Raw genomic sequence first — 16,712 nt, 5'->3', positions numbered from 1 at the left:
CCCCCCACTTAGGGAGCTTAATGGAAGCCTATGTCGACGATATGCTGGTAAAAACCAAGGAAGAAGTGGACCTCCTATCCGACCTCTCACAAGTCTTTGATACCATAAGGTTGCACGGGATGAGACTAAACCCTGCAAAGTGCGCCTTCGCAGTGGAGGCAGGAAAATTTCTAGGATTCATGCTAACACAAAGAGGGATCGAAACCAATCCCGACAAGTGTAGAGCTATCCTAGAGATGAAAAGCCCGACTTGTTTGAGAGAAGTCCAACAGCTGAATGGCCGACTAGCAACTCTCTCCAGATTTTTGGCAGGATCAGCATTAAGATCCCTTCCACTATTCTCCCTACTAAAAAAGGGGCACCAGTTTGAGTGGACCCCCGAATGCGAGGAGGCGTTCCAGGAGTTCAAAAAGTTTTTGAGCCAGCCTCCTATCTTGACCCGACCTATAGCCGGAAAAGACCTCATCCTATACCTCTCCGTGGCAGAAAGGGCTGTCTCAGCAGCCTTGATAAGAGAAGAGGAGGTCAGGCAACACCCAATCTACTTCATCAGTAAAGTTCTACAGGGCCCTGAGCTAAGGTACCACAAATTAGAAAAGTTTGCCTACTCCTTAGTAATAGCCTCTCGAAGGCTACGGCCTTACTTTCAGGCTCACACAATAAGAGTCCGCACGAACCAACCCATGAAGCAGATCCTCCAAAAACGGATATTGCAGGAAGAATGGTACAATGGGCAATAGAGCTCTCCGAGTTCGACTTAAAGTATGAAACTCGGACGGCGATTAAAGCCCAGTGCCTCGCCGACTTCGTTGCTGAATATGCAGGGGATCAAGAGGACAAACCGACTACCTGGGAACTCTACGTGGATGGATCCTCCAATAAAACAGGAAGCGGCGCAGGCATAATATTGGTAGATGAAAGGGGAACCCAGATAGAAGTTTCTCTCAAGTTCGAATTCCCAGCTTCAAATAATCAGGCAGAATACGAAGCCTTGATCGCAGGATTGAAGCTGGCTGAAGAAGTCGGTGCTACGAAAGTGATGGTATACAGCGACTCCCAGGTGGTGACCTCTCAAATAAGTGGGGAGTACCAGGCAAAAGACCCAACTATGAAAAGGTACTTGGAGAAAGCCTCGGAGCTCTTGGGGCGCTTTGCAGAAACCGAGGTGAAGCACATAACTCGGGATCTAAACAGCAGAGCAGACGCCCTATCCAAGCTAGCAAGTACCAAGCCAGGAGGAAATAACAGAAGCTTGATTCAAGAGACCCTCCAGGAACCCTCAGTGGTAAAAACAGAAGACACACTAGAAGTCTTTGAAGTGGTCGGATTAAACCTCGGATGGATGAACCCCTTAGTCGAATACCTAAAATTCGACATCCTCCCTAAGGAGGAAAAAGAAGCCCAGAAAATCCGAAGGGAAGCACAACATTATACTTTGGTGAAAAATGTTCTCTACAGAAGGGGGATATCAACACCATTGTTAAAGTGTGTACCGACCTTAAAAACCACCGAGGTGTTGGAGGAGGTACATAGCGGAATCTGCGGGAACCATCTCGGAGCCAGGTCATTGGCCAGGAAAGTAATCCGAGCTGGATTTTACTGGCCAACCTTACAGAAAGATGCCACAGAATTTGTGAAAAAGTGCCAGCCATGCCAAATGCATGCAAATTTCCACGTGGCTCCCCCAGAAGAGCTCATTAGTATCACTTCTCCATGGCCCTTTGCAAAATGGGGAATGGATTTGTTAGGTCCTTTTCTCCAAGCGCCAGGACAAGTTAAATACCTAATAGTGGGAATAGATTACTTCACAAAGTGGATAGAAGCAGAACCACTGGCCACCATCACTGCACAGAGGAGTCGGAGGTTCCTCTACAAAAATATAATCACAAGGTATGGGATACCTTATTCCATTACCACAGATAACGGAACCTAGTTCACCGACTCCACCTTTAGAAGCCTGGTAGCCAGTATGAAAATTAAACACCAGTTCACCTCGGTGGAACACCCACAAGCCAATGGGCAAGCCGAAGCAGCCAACAAAGTCATTCTGGCAGGGCTGAAGAAAAGGTTACAAGACGCGAAAGGGGCTTGGGCTGAAGAGCTCCAACAAGTACTATGGGCTTACAGAACAACTCCCCAATCCGCCACTGGAGAAACACCCTTCCGACTAGTCTTTGGCGTAGAAGCCATGATCCCAATAGAGGTCAATGAGCAAAGCCCAAGAGTGATTTTCCACGATGAGATCAGGAATATACAGGGACATAAAGAAGAACTCGACTTGCTCCCTGAAGTCCGAGAAGAAGCTCAGATAAGAGAAGCAGCATTGAAACAAAGGATGACTACAAGGTACAACAAAAAAGTCATTCGAAGGAGTTTCACCCCAGATGACTTAGTCTTAATCAGAAACGACATTGGGGTCAACAAATCTGGGGAGGGAAAGCTCGCCGCCAATTGGAAAGTACCATACAAAATCAAGGAGGTCTTAGGAAAAGGCTATTATAAGGTGACCGACTTAGGCGGCACCGAGTTACCAAGGTCATGGCATGCTTGTAATATGAAAAGGTACTACAGTTAAAAGCAAACCCTACTCCCTGATGTACTCTTTTCCCAGCTTCATGATTTTTTCCCAGAATCAAAGGGTTTTTTCTGAAGAAGGGTTTTTAACGAGGCATCACAGTAGGGGCTAAGGGAAATAAATTAGCAAAAGCCCTTAGTAGCAATAAGGTACCTCCTCAATTAATAAAGAACTCTTTCATTTTAAATATCTCTTTCAAAATTCCCTTTTAAATTTTCTTTCTACGAAACGCGCCGATTTAAGCTCGACAAAACGTAAAAATCCCATGAACCGACCTAGATGGTCGTCAGGATAAAACGACGAGGTACAAGTCGGTGTAAAGAGGCTATAGAAGTCGATCATGATAAACTCGGGATCGGTCCGACTCACAGGGCGGAATGCGAAACCGAGTACAATTAAAATGAATCGCAAAAGTAGCCTAAGTCACGAAAAACTCAATAAAACAAAATTGAGTACTAGGAATACCAAAAGAGATAAGGAAAAACTAAGAAAAAGGCTGCTTTGAGAATCAAGGAAATTCAGAAAAGCAAGCAAGTCCCAAAGAAAAGGTTTTCTCCACAAAAGATCAAAGAGTCAAATAAACCACGAAAAGCATGTGCGCATAAGGTAACTCAAAATCCTTATCCAAAAAGGGCATTTATTTAACGCTAAATTAAACCCCTATTAAAAAGGGGCATCACTGTTTTGTTTACGGCCTTAAAAGGCCAAAATTGTTCAAAACACCAACAAATAAATATAAAGAGTTCAAAAAAGAGGGGCCCACAAGCCGGGCCCCGATAGCCAAAATCACTTTTTTAGATCACCACCAGCAGGATCAGGGGGAACGCCAGGGGTAGGAGTTGAAGAGGAAGTCGGAGGAACGGTAGAAGAACTCGGAGCGTCCTTAGAGCGAGGAGGGGACTCTACGATCCTCTGCCCCCGAGTCTTTAAATCAGACTCAGATTCCACTATGGGGACAGGAGGATCCACGATGGCACCATCAATAACAACCTTATCAGGGTCCAAAGGAGAAAGGTCCAAGTCAGGAGCAATAACCCCGACCTGTTCCTTGAAAATCCTCCAGGCTTCATCAGCACCATCCGCAATAGAGTCCTCCAACTCGGTGTAGGCCTTCCGAGCGTTCAGTAAGTCGTTCTTTACAGACACAAGATCAGCAAATAAACTATTGTAGCTGGCTTGCGCTGCCTTCCTCAACTCCACCTCCATGTTGCATTGGGCTTGCAACTTCTGCCCCTTCTCTCGGAGGCTGTTCCTCTCCCCCTCCAGTTTGGCGACTTTCCCCTCCAACTCCTTCTCATGCTCCTGATATATACGGAGCCTACCCTCCAGCTCCTCGACCCTCGAGGTCGTCCCTAAAGAGCTGATGGGAGTCTTCTCAAATATATCCAAGAGTTTGCCACAAACCCCCGCCGTCTTGAGACTCTCCTCAACCACAGTAGTGAGGTAGTGCCGAACAGAAACATCATCCATACTCATACGAGCATGAGGATAGATGTTCTTTCGGACGAACGCAAGAGCGTCCGCCTCACCAGAAGCGCCAGACTCTAAGGTCTTGCGCTTCTTTGGCTCTGGTTCGGGAGTAGGTCGGACGGAAGGGGGTGGCAGAGAGGAAGCAGAGGAAGAAATTACAATAGGCTGAGAAGGAGTCCCAACGTTCCGAGGAGGAGGAGGAGGAGAGACAACCATCCTAACACCTCCAGACCTGGCTCGAGACTTTGCCTTGGCTTCCTGAACCCTCTGGTAAAACTCTTGAGCGTTTTTCTTTGCCATCTCTACAAAAAACAAATTGGTAGCCAAAATCAGACAAAGTCGGTAAAAGAAATTGCAAGTCGGAAACAAGCAAGAAACGCAAAAAGCTACCTAATTGTGACTGGACAAAGGACGGCGACCCCTGGAGAAATTTTTTAGTATCCAAGTATGGGGCCCTCCCCCACGCTTCTCGGAGGAACCCCACAATGGCTGCTTCTACCTCAGTTAAATCATCCAGACCATATTTCTCGCAAGGGGAGGCCTCCAGCCAATATAAAGGAAATCGGGGAGAAGAATGATCATCCAGGAAAAAGGGGTGGTGACCCTCTACAGCTTGCACTTTGAAAAAGTAGTTCTTGAAGTCATGAAATGACTCGTCAAAAAGGGTAAAAAGTCTCCGACCTTGTATGGCTCGGAACGACACCCACTGTTGTTTATTGTTTAGCCCACTGAAGGGTTTTGTCATATGGAAAAGATGGAAGAAAATCTTTAAAGAAGTCGGGAACTCTAAAGCCTGGCTGACAAATTGATAAATTTTCAAAAAACCCCAAGAGTTGGGGTGAAGCTGGGTGGGAGCTACTCGACAGTGACGCAAAACAGATATCTCAAAATTCGAAAAAGGAAGAAAAACACCCAAACGGGTGATCATGCACTCATACATAAAGAAAAAATGAGGGGCCGCCTCATCGACTCTTCCAAAACAAACCCGGTCTTCAGGACCCGGGACTACCAATTCGTATTTTGGTTCGTCATCCTCATAAGTACAAATTCTGTGATGAGTGCGAAGGTTGGTAATGAACTCAGAATCGACTGAGGGCTCCTCCCCTAAGACCGTGACATCAACCCAGTGAGAGAGAGCATCTACAGAAGCCATTTCTTTTTATAAAAAATGGGGGTAACAAACCTACAAGGGGAAAAGAAATGTCACCAACACGGTCTCTAAAGGGAGGAGGATGCGAAACTAAAGTCTACAAATCAAATTTATCTACAAAGGCATATTAAAGAACTAACCTTTATCCGGAAATAAGGGTTGGAAGCAAAAAGCCTTTGAAGACGCAAGAACGCAGCACGAACGAAGGCAAGGAAAATTTGAAAGATCGCAGAAACGAAACAACGAAAGAGAGGGAAAATATTTATAAGAACGTTAGGGGCATAACGGTAAAATCAGGGCAATCATTAATGAGGATGCACCGTTACCAAGGCTATTAAATCCCTACGCACACCCCTAACGGACACGACGCTTGATTAGACGTAACTGTCAGAACCAAAAGGTCACGAAAAATCACGTCGGTTCTCAAACCATCACGTCGGTCCTCTCACAAATCGGCTACGACCCCGAGTTGAATACTCGAACCCAACTCTTAAAAATAAATTGGGCTCGAGTAGGGGCACTGTTCATACCCTGGCCCAATAAATAGGACCCAGGATCCAAGCAAAGAAGCCCAACCCAAAGGGGTTGGCCCTCCCCCAGTACCGGCCTTCATCCCCAGAAGTCGGTACTGAACACGACCTACTCCAAAGAAGTCGGATACGAGGGTTAGCTGGCAGATAACACTCATTCGAATGAGTAACCGCCCCTAGAAACTCTCTAACCACTTCATAGAGCCATATCTTAACCTCCCTAAGATATGGGAACGGTTATCCACGTAAAAAGGTGGCACTACTTCAGCGGTGGTTATTGGTTCACCACTATAAATACCCTGACATCCCTCAGGTATCACTAAGTCCCAATACATTCTCAACTTGCTCACACTCTTGCTAACTTAGGCATTGGAGTGTCATTGCAGGTACCACCCCCCATTCTTCCAGACGCACAAGTCGAACGGAGGAACACCGAGTTTCAGGTGCACCAGCTGGCCACCTCCCTCACACGTTTGGGTCAACCAACGTCATCCGGCCCACTAATCTCCGGTTACCCACCGTAACAGTAATATAATATGATCTACCAAAATTGAATTTAAAAAAAAAAAAGGATTATGCGTACTATGAATCTATGATTGTATGATATGCTATGATTTGTACTTAACTTTTTGGAAGAATTTCAGCCATGTAATTAGTAGATCGTAATACGCATATATAGAAAAAAAAAAAAAAAGTAAACGTCTAATTATCCAAAGGGAAGTTACCAAAGTTAACGAGACATGTGTTGCATCTATGATGCATATATTATAGGTATATGCCAATACAGGCAATACTTTTAAGAGTTCAAGACAACAAATCAAATCGTGCAACGCTCTCTGATAATATTGGGGCTCGATTATTCATCTTATTTCTCGATCGAATCATTTCACTTGGACAATTGACCTAACTATTTATTTAGTATGTTAATTCAAAAATGTTTTATATACATCTAATTTTAGCTATCAAACAATTAGTCAATTATATTTGATTATGTAAAATAGTTTATATTTTTAGATGGTTGATGGAGTACTATAGTAGTTGCACAATCGAACTAACAGCTCCTTGTCTCTTTACGTTCATGACTTATTATCACCAAAAATTATTTAAAATTTAAATGGAGGTTGTTGTACCGTACAAAATGTTAAAACTTTTTTGTTTTGTCGTCATCAATTGCCTTATCATCTTTTTTTTCCCTATCTTTTTTTCTCCTAAATAGTAAATACCTAACAAATTTATCTTTTAAAAAAACTAGTAGTCCTTTTCTAATTTCTTACTCATCAGATGTTTTAAAAATAGATGGATGCAGATTATTTGTTTACTTGTTTAATATTTAAATATAATTTAATATAATCAGAATTAATATATCAAAACCTAATTGGTTCGAGTTATAAATTGGTAATAATAAAAAAATGTTATGTATATTTTAAAAATTAATTATTAAATTAGATATTATGTATTTTATAAAATAATATATATACATATTAAATATATATTTTATATTTTAATACATACTTTTTATATATATAACTAATTTTATAGCTAATTTTTAATGTATATAGACTAGGACTATTCTATAACACTTTCTACATAAGTGCATAGCATTCTAATGTGAATTTACTTCTTTTTATATTTATTTATTTTTTTGTTGAGAAAAGTTCTACATTCATGTAAAAATACATGGATGTTATCCAAGTAACTTCCTCCACACGCGCCTTCCTCTACCCCAGAGTCAACCTTTTACTGCATGATAAACCTTTCTCAACGTAAACCTTGTTTTCCTCTCGCGTTTTCTTTCTTCTTCTTCTTCTTCTTCTTCTTCTTCTTCTTCTTCTTCTTCTTCTCAACCTAATAAAATTCGTTGTTCTCCTCTGTTCGCGTTTTTCTTCTTCTTCTTCGTTTTCTTTTTCGATCTGGACTTCTCAATTGAAACAATGAATGAATCAACTTCAAACCAGTAGAATGAGTGCGATCTGGATTATTCATCCGAAACGCATCAATTTGATGAGGTTTGGATTATTGAATTTTGAATCGAATTCAATGAAATGCAATTGCTAATTTTATTTTAATTGAATTGAATGGACGGAGGTGATCTGAATCTGAATTGAATTGATAATATCTAAATTGTAGACAGAGTAGTTTCGAATTTGGTTTTGTATAATGGATTATCTTTTATTCAATGTGAGTAACTGTTCGGTTTGGTAAGTATTATAGAGTTGTTTAACCATGAGCATGTGTTCAGTTCGGTATGCAAAAAGAAGTCTGTAAAAAAATTAGAGAAAAAAGTGTGTTATCCCACGAAGAAGCGACGTTGAGCGATGTGAACGACCTTCAAAGCCCGCCACGCGTCAAAACAAGAGGTCAGCCCAAGAACAGACTTGGATCAAACTTGGAAAAAAATATCTCAAATGCCATGAAGAAAAAGAAAAAGACAGCTCCAAGCGAGATAAAATTGACTTGCTTTCGATTAGGTAAAAATTTAGTTGTGCATTTTGCTAATATACAATTAATTATGTCTTTTTTGTAGTTGAACCTTTTAGACGTTGGATCATCGATTCAGTCAGGTTCCAGTCTTTACAATGCACCAGATATGAATTATCCAAGAGATGATTATACGAGTTTTAATTTTTATTAATATTTCTGTTCGCCCATGAGCACATTCTGGTTCGACAAGTGTATTAATTTCGATTCACCGAGGTTATAGGTGGTTAATTTCTGACTGTTATTAGTCTTTAATGAATAGTCACTTTTTTGTGAAATTTTTTATTCCAAAAGTCAATTCTTTTTATTGTGTTATGTCATAGAGTTTAGGTGTTTCTGAAACTGGATACTGATAGAAACATTTTTTTTATAATTAGCTCTCTAAATTTCTGTACAGTATGTTTGTCATTTTCAGTTCGGCCAGTGTATTAATTTCGGTTCACTGTGTTTTTTGGTGTTCTTAATGTATTGGTAAATATACTGATTCCAATCACTAGAGAACCTGGAACAAAATAGCAGCCAGACAGTTCCAACAGACAGGATAAGAAGTAATCCATCTTGAATCAGATATAAATACTAACATTTGATATATACATTGATATTAAGAATAGATATATACATTAACATTTACATTAATATTGACATATATACATTTGAAAGAAGCATTATTTGATTTTTTAAACAAGTTAAGCAAAATATTGTTAATTACAATCAGTTAATCATAGTATATCCTATTTACTATCTAAATTTCGAGATGAGAATTTACAATAAGGGCTGGAGAGGGCAGCAGATGGCTTCGAGAGTCTTATTGTTTCAGATTCCCGAATTAGTTAATGTGCTTACGTTATAGTGCGACTTCTCCTTCATTGTCACCATTGTCTTGTTCTGTTTTGCTGTAATGAAAAAATTTTGTCAATACTTCACTCAATACAGCGATAAGCACAAGCATGTATATCTTAATCAAGTTAATTAAAATTTCACAGGCCACCGAACCGAAATTCATTCATGCACAGAATGAAACATGATGAATAATGAAATGACTAGGAAATGATTGTTGTATGCTATCACAATAATCTTAAACACTGAAAAAATTTGATCAATACTTCACTCAATACACCGATAAGCACAAGCATGTATATCTTAATCAAGTCTATTAAAATGCCACAGGCCACCGAACCGAAACTCATTCATGCACAGAATCAAACATCATAAATAATGAAAATACTAGGAAATAATTCTTGCATGCTATTACAATAATGTTAAGCACTGAACAAAATAAAAGGAGGACACTGAGCCGAACAACATTTATTTGGTGAATAAAAATCACAAAGGCCACCGAACCGAATAACATTCATGTGATGAATAAATGGTGATCTACTTTCAATCAACAAGAATAGTATTTCCCCATGCAAAAGAAGTATTGAATAGAGTAACAACTAATTTCAAAGCCTTAGTTAAACTATCCACTTAACTGAATGAAAATAATAACAAATTTCATTCAAAGCCCTAGTTATACTGTAAAAATTCAATCATAGTAATCCTAAACCCTGAACAAAGAAAAAGAATGCCACCGAACTGAACAATGTTCATGTGAGAAATAAATCATTTTCAACTTCTAATCATCAAGAATAGTATTTCTCCATGCAAAAGAAGTACTGAACAGAATAACAACCAATTTCAAAGCCCTAGTTATACTATCCACTGAACTGAATAAAAATAATAACAAATTTCATTCCAAACCCTAGTTATTGTGAAAATTAGTAAAGCTAATTTTAAAAAATAAATAAATAAATAAATAAATAATAACTAAATAAAATGAAAGGTAATAAACAATCATAGTTTATAACCTTAGGATTTTAATGGTTGAAAAAGAGAAGAATTATATACCTCTAATTGATAGATGGTTCATATTGAAGAGACTCACCTATAAATTGAGTTTTTCTTTAATTCATTTCAATCAAGTCATCCAGATAGAATAACATAATATTTCTTTGAGTAGTTTTCTTCTATATATGATAGAGAGAAGAGTGTTCTCCTTTTGTCAAGAGAGGGTGTTATTGTTGTCTCCTTGTGATAGAGAGAAGTTGTAATTCTCAAAGAAAGTTATTCAATTATTTCTATATTTTATACAAATTTCTAATTTTTCATCTCTATATTTTGCCGTGTCATTTGTCTAGTACCTAACAGTGGTATCAGAGCCAAATGTTGCGGATTAATATATTTTTTTTCCGCTACGAGTTATTACCGTCTAAAAAAAATGGCAGCAAAGTATGAACTTCCAAAATTCAGTGGGAGTAATTTTTTCATATGGAAATTGAAGATAAAAGCCATTATGAGAAAAGACAATTGCGTGACAGCAATTGAAGGTAGACCCACTAGAATTACAGATAAAAAATGAAAGGAGATAGACAACAATATTGTTGCAAACTTATACTTGGCATTAGCTGACTCAGTTTTATCAAGTGTAGCAGAGAAAAAGACAGCAAAGGAAATTTGGGATGCTCTCACCAAATTATATGAAGTCAAGTCACTTCACAACAAGATATTCTTGAAGAGAAGACTGTATACTCTTCGAATGAGTGAGTCCACATCGGCAACGGATCACATCAACAATCTAAATACGCTATTTTCCTAACTCTCATCGTTGGAATATACCATAGCGAAAAATGAACGTGCAGAGCTCTTACTTCAAAGTCTACCAGATTCATATGATCAACTTATCATTAACTTAACTAATAATGTTTTGACTGATTATCTTTCTTTTGATGACATGGCTGCTGCGGTTCTTGAAGAAGAATCTAGGCGCAAGAATAAGGAAGATAGATTAGAGAGCTCAAAACAAGCAGAGGCTTTGTTGATGACAAAAGGAAGATCAATGAAGCGTGGTTTCAGTGGGAGTCAAAGTAGACCAAAGTCACAAAGTAAGAAGCAGGTCAAATGCTACAATTGTGGTAAGAAAAGGCACTTCAAGAAAGATTGTTGGAATAAGAAGAGTATAGAGAAGGTTCCAGAAGGATCAAGTTCTCAAAGGATGTGTTGTGAGCACCTCTGATGATGGAGAAATCATGTATGGAGAAGCAACAATTGGTTCTAAAGGCAGCAAACAGCTCACTGATGTTTGGATTGTTGATTCAGAAGCAACATGGCACATGACTCCTCATCGTGATTGGTTTTATACATATGAACCTGTCTTGGAAGGATCGGTGTTTATGGGAAACGATCATACCTTAGAAATTATTGGAATGGGTACTGTCAAAATAAAAATATTTAATGGTTCTATTCGTTCACTTCAAGGGGTAAGACACGTGAAAGGCTTGAAGAAGAATTCGTTGTCGATTGGACAATTGGATGAACTTGGTTGTAAGACCCATATTGAAGGTAGGATCTTGAAAGTTGTTAAAGGAGCTCTTGTGGTAATAAAAGCAGAAAAGATTACAGCAAATCTATACATGCTTGTGGGAGATACTTTACAAGAGGCAGAGGCATTAGTTGCTTCATCAAGCCAAGAAGAAATGACAATGATATGGCATTGCAAACTAGGCCACATGTCAGAACGAGGCTTGAAGATTCTTGTAGAATGTAATCTCATTCCTGGGCTCAAATCGGTAAACTTACCGTTTTGTAAGTACTGCATTACAAGCAAACAACATAGATTGACGTTTGGTAGATCAACTGCTCGGAGCAAGCACATATTGGAGTTGATTCATTCTGATGTGTGGGAATCGCCGGAGATGTCCCTAGGAGGAGCAAAATATCTTGTATCATTTATTGATTATTACTCTAGGAGGCTATGGGTGTACCCGATCAAGAAGAAGTCAGACGTGTTTGCGATGTTCAAAGAGTTCAAAGCAAAGTTAGAACTTAAATCTGGAAAGAAGATCAAGTGTTTAACGACAGATAATGGAGGAGAATATGTCGATGGTGATTTTCTAACATTTTGCAAGCAAGCAGGTATTCAACGGCAATTCATAGTTGCATATACGCCTCAACAAAATAGTGTAGCAGAGCGAATAAATAGGACTCTCCTAGAAAGAACACGAGCTATGTTGCAAACTACAAATTTAGCCAAGTATTTTTGGGCAGAAGCTGTTAAAATCGCCTGTTATGTGATAAATCGATCACCATCAATTGCAATTGGGTTGAAGATACCAATGGAGATGTGGCAAGGTAAGCCACCTAATTATTCTTCTTTACATATATTTGGTTGTCCTGTGTATGTGATGTACAATTCCCAGGAAAGAACAAAGTTAAACCCAAGGTCTAGAAAATGTATATTCTTGGGTTATGCTGACGGAGTTAAGGGGTATCTCCTGTGGGATCTCACTGCTCGTAAGGTAGTTGTCAGTAGAGATGTGATATTTACAGAAGATGAATTGTAAAAAGAACAAGAAAATGACAGCACTGTTAAAGAGATAACCACTGTTCAAATAGATGAAAAATACAGAGAAGATGATCTTTCTGAAGTAGAACCACAGCACGAAGAACAAAAAGCAGAGGCCAATGACATAGAAGTTCGTCGATCCACTTGACAAAGAAGAACACAATCATGGCACTCAAATTATATTTTGACAAACCATGATGCATATTGTCTTTTGACAGAAGATGGAGAGCCAACAAATTTTATGGAGGCTATTCCCAATCCAGACGTTTCTATGTAGATGACAACAATACAAGAAGAAATTGAGGCATTACATAGAAACCATACTTGGAAACTTGTTGAACTTCCAGCAGGTCGGAAAGCCATTGGTAACAAATGGGTTTACAAGATCAAACGAGATAGTAATAATCAGGTGGAACGATATCGTGCAAGATTGGTTGTCAAGGGATATGCTCAGAAAGAAGGTGTTGACTTCAATGAAATATTTTCTCCAATGGTGAGACTAACTACTATTATAGTAGTTTTGGCTATGTGTGCTGTATTTGATTTACATCTAGAGCAATTAGATGTAAATACTGCTTTTCTTCACGGAGAACTTGAAGAAGAGATATATATGCTCCAACCAGAAGGTTTTGAAGAACAAGGAAAAGAAAACTTGATTTGCAGGTTAACTAAATCTCTGTACGGTCTAAAGCAGGCGCCAAGGTATTGGTACAAGAGATTTGATTCTTTCATTATTAGCCTTGGATGCAACAGACTTAGTTCAGATCATTGTACCTATTACAAGAGGTCTGGTGATAATAATTTCATCATTCTGCTATTGTATGTGGATGACATGTTGGTGGTAGGTCCCAACAAAGATCAAATCCAAGAATTGAAGGCACAGTTGGCTAGAGAATTTGATATGAAAGACTTGGGACCAGCAAACAAGATTTTAGGGATGCAAATTCACCGAGACAAAAAGGATAGGAAGATTTGGCTATCACAAAAGAATTATTTGAAAAAGATCTTGCAACACTTCAACATGCAAGAATGTAAGCCAATTTCAACCCCACTTCCTATGAATTTTAAATTATCCTCAAGCATGTGCCCTAGTAGTGAAGCAGATAGGATGGAAATGTCTCGAGTGCTGATGCATCAGCAGTGGGAAGTCTTATGTATGCCATGATCTGTACAAGGCTAGATATTGCTCAAGCAGTTGCGGTGGTAAGTCGATTTATGGCAGATCCGGGTAAAGAGCATTGGAATGTTGTTAAGAGGATCTTGAGGTACATCAAAGGGACCTCGAATGTTGCATTATGTTTTGGAGGATCAGAATTCATTGTCAATGGATATGTCGACTCAGACTTTGCAGGTGATCTTGATAAACGAAAATCTACTACAGGCTATGTGTTTACACTTGCAGGAGGAGCTATAAGCTGGCTATCTAAATTACAGATTGTTGTAGCTTTATCTACTACAAAAGCTGAATATATGGCAGCTACACAAGCATGCAAGGAAGCTATTTTGATCCAAAGGTTGATAGAAGAACTCGGGCACAAACAACAGAAGATTTCTGTGTATTGTGACACTCAGAGTACCTTGCACATTGCAAGGAATCCTGCCTTTCATTCAAGAACAAAACACATTGGAGTACAATATCACTTTGTTCGGGAAGTAGTAGAAGAAGGAAGTGTTGATATGCAGAAGATTCACACTAAAGACAACCTAGCAGATGCCATGACAAAACCAATCAACACAGAAAAGTTTGAATGGTGTAGATCCTCATACGACCTATGGAATATATGAGCAACATGAATTTTGAAAATTTATCAAAATTAGCTTTAAGTGGGAGATTGTGAAAATTAGTAAAGCTAATTTTAGAAAATAAATAAATAAATAAATAATAACTAAATAAAATAAAAGGTAATAAACAATCCTAGTTTATAACCTTAGGATTTTAATAGTTGAAAAAGAGAAGAATTATATACCTCTAATTGATGGATGGTTCATACTAAAGAGACTCACCTATAAATTGAGTTTTTCTTTAATTCATTTCAATCAAGTCATCCAGATAGAATAACATAATATTTCTTTGAGTAGTTTTCTCCTATATACGATAGAGAGAAGAGTGTTCTTCTTTTGTTAAGAGAGATTGTTATTGTAGTCTCCTTGTGATAGAGAGAAGTTGTAATTCTCAAAGAAAGTTATTCAATTGTTTCCATATTTTATACAAATTTCTAATTTTTCATCTCTATATTTTGTCGTGTCATTTGTCTGGTACCTAACAGTTATACTGTAAAATTGCATTCACAATAGTTCGATCTACTAAACAAGCAAATCAATCCAATAAACCTGAAATACAACTAGTAGAAACGCGACATTGCAAGATTTCAAATGAACATTAGTTTTTCTCATACCTTTGATAGTTTGTGTTGCTGTTTTCGTTCGTTTGTGGTTGTTTCTTGTCAAATCTTCTTGCGATTCTTCTGCAGTAGTGGTTTTCACAGAGAACGTGACAAAAGTTTGAGTGATTTTGAGAGAGATTCAAAGAGAATGAGCAATTTCATGCATTTTGAAGATAAAGTAACGTTTTTTCATAATGAAGCGCAAATGAAGACAGTAATTTCGTGTGTATAAGACGTATGGAAGTCACGTTTATTTAATGAGATTGGAAGCGCGTGAATTATTTTGAATTTGGACCAAGTTGATTACATAATTACATAGATGTGTAGTATCCTATTTTTTCTTCAAGTATATTGTTTGATAGGAATATGTTCCGCTTATTCTGTAGAATAGAATTATAGAAGGTATATGCTAAGTTTTCATAATAAATTACTCTTCTGTCTTATTTGGACTTCTTTCACGTTCGGTTGTCTACTATAACTCTGAAATTGTCATATTCATTAAACGACTAGTGTAATTAATAATTCTTGCTTGATTAACTTTACTATTAATCCGGGTGTGCATGAATCATGAAAGATACGCCACTCATGTTAGGATATTATAGAATGGGTAATGTTAGGTAGACAAAAAAAATAGTCAGAATTTGTTTTATTTAGCATTAATTAATTATCGCAACAATTAATGAATGTTAAATAAGGCAAGTTATGACTGTTTTTGGTTGATTTTCTTTGATTACCAAATATTTTTATTATGTTAAATATTCTTTAATGTTTTTAATTAGTTAACTTAGCAATGCAGAGCAGGGTTAAAATCTCAAGAAGGGAAAGAATATGATATATGTATATATAATGACATTTATATCATATCATGAAGCACTGCAAAATAATAAGAGCCCACTAAGGTGGCTAGAAGGGGCCATTATGCTACTTGATTAGATATATTACCTCATTATATATCCGTACGACCTAAAATCAAATTTCCCCTTGAGTGGCACTTTATGATGAAGACATATTAAGCAAAAGTGGAATCCATCGTATATGAGAGAGATTGACACAGATCTATTAGATTGAATATAAACGTTATTATAAATTATAATTACGCCCATGCTTCTACATTTGGTAACTAAGAATAATGCCTGATTCGATATTTAGCATATTTGTTAACAACGTTGTTAACATTGTTAATGTTTAAATTATTATTATTATTATTATTATTATTATTATTATTATTAGCGACATGTAGTAGAATATTTGTTATTTAAGAACTGAGTTTAGTAGTTTGTATTAAGAATAATATGAAATTATCATTTAATGTTAAGATTAAATTTAGTTGGTAACTAGCTAGTTTTTTTTATGGAAAAGTATAGGTAAACAATGAAAATATTAAATAATGTAAACAATATATATATCGGATGTTTATTTTACTAGTGTACGGATGGTTATTTTAATATTAAAATTTAGAGGATTAAATGAGAGTTGTAGTGTGTTTTTATTTAATTGGTAGTTGTTCATATTGTTCAACAAAATTATTGTCCTCCTAGGATTCTTCTTTTTTTTTATAGTAAGTTCACTATTATCTCTTCATTTATGTTTTTATTTAAAATATTCTATGTTTTCATTTGTTTTATTAATTTTGACCTTGTCTTATGTCATTATTAAGCAATTGAGAAAAATAAAACCAAGGAACTACTCGTCAACGTAACTCATAAGTCATGAAATTGGAAACTAAAATAAAAATAATGATGTA

This window comes from Arachis hypogaea, chromosome 13, assembly GCF_003086295.3.
Source record: "Arachis hypogaea cultivar Tifrunner chromosome 13, arahy.Tifrunner.gnm2.J5K5, whole genome shotgun sequence".
Taxonomy (NCBI): Eukaryota; Viridiplantae; Streptophyta; class Magnoliopsida; order Fabales; family Fabaceae; genus Arachis; species Arachis hypogaea.
Note: the sequence above shows the minus strand (reverse complement) of the source record.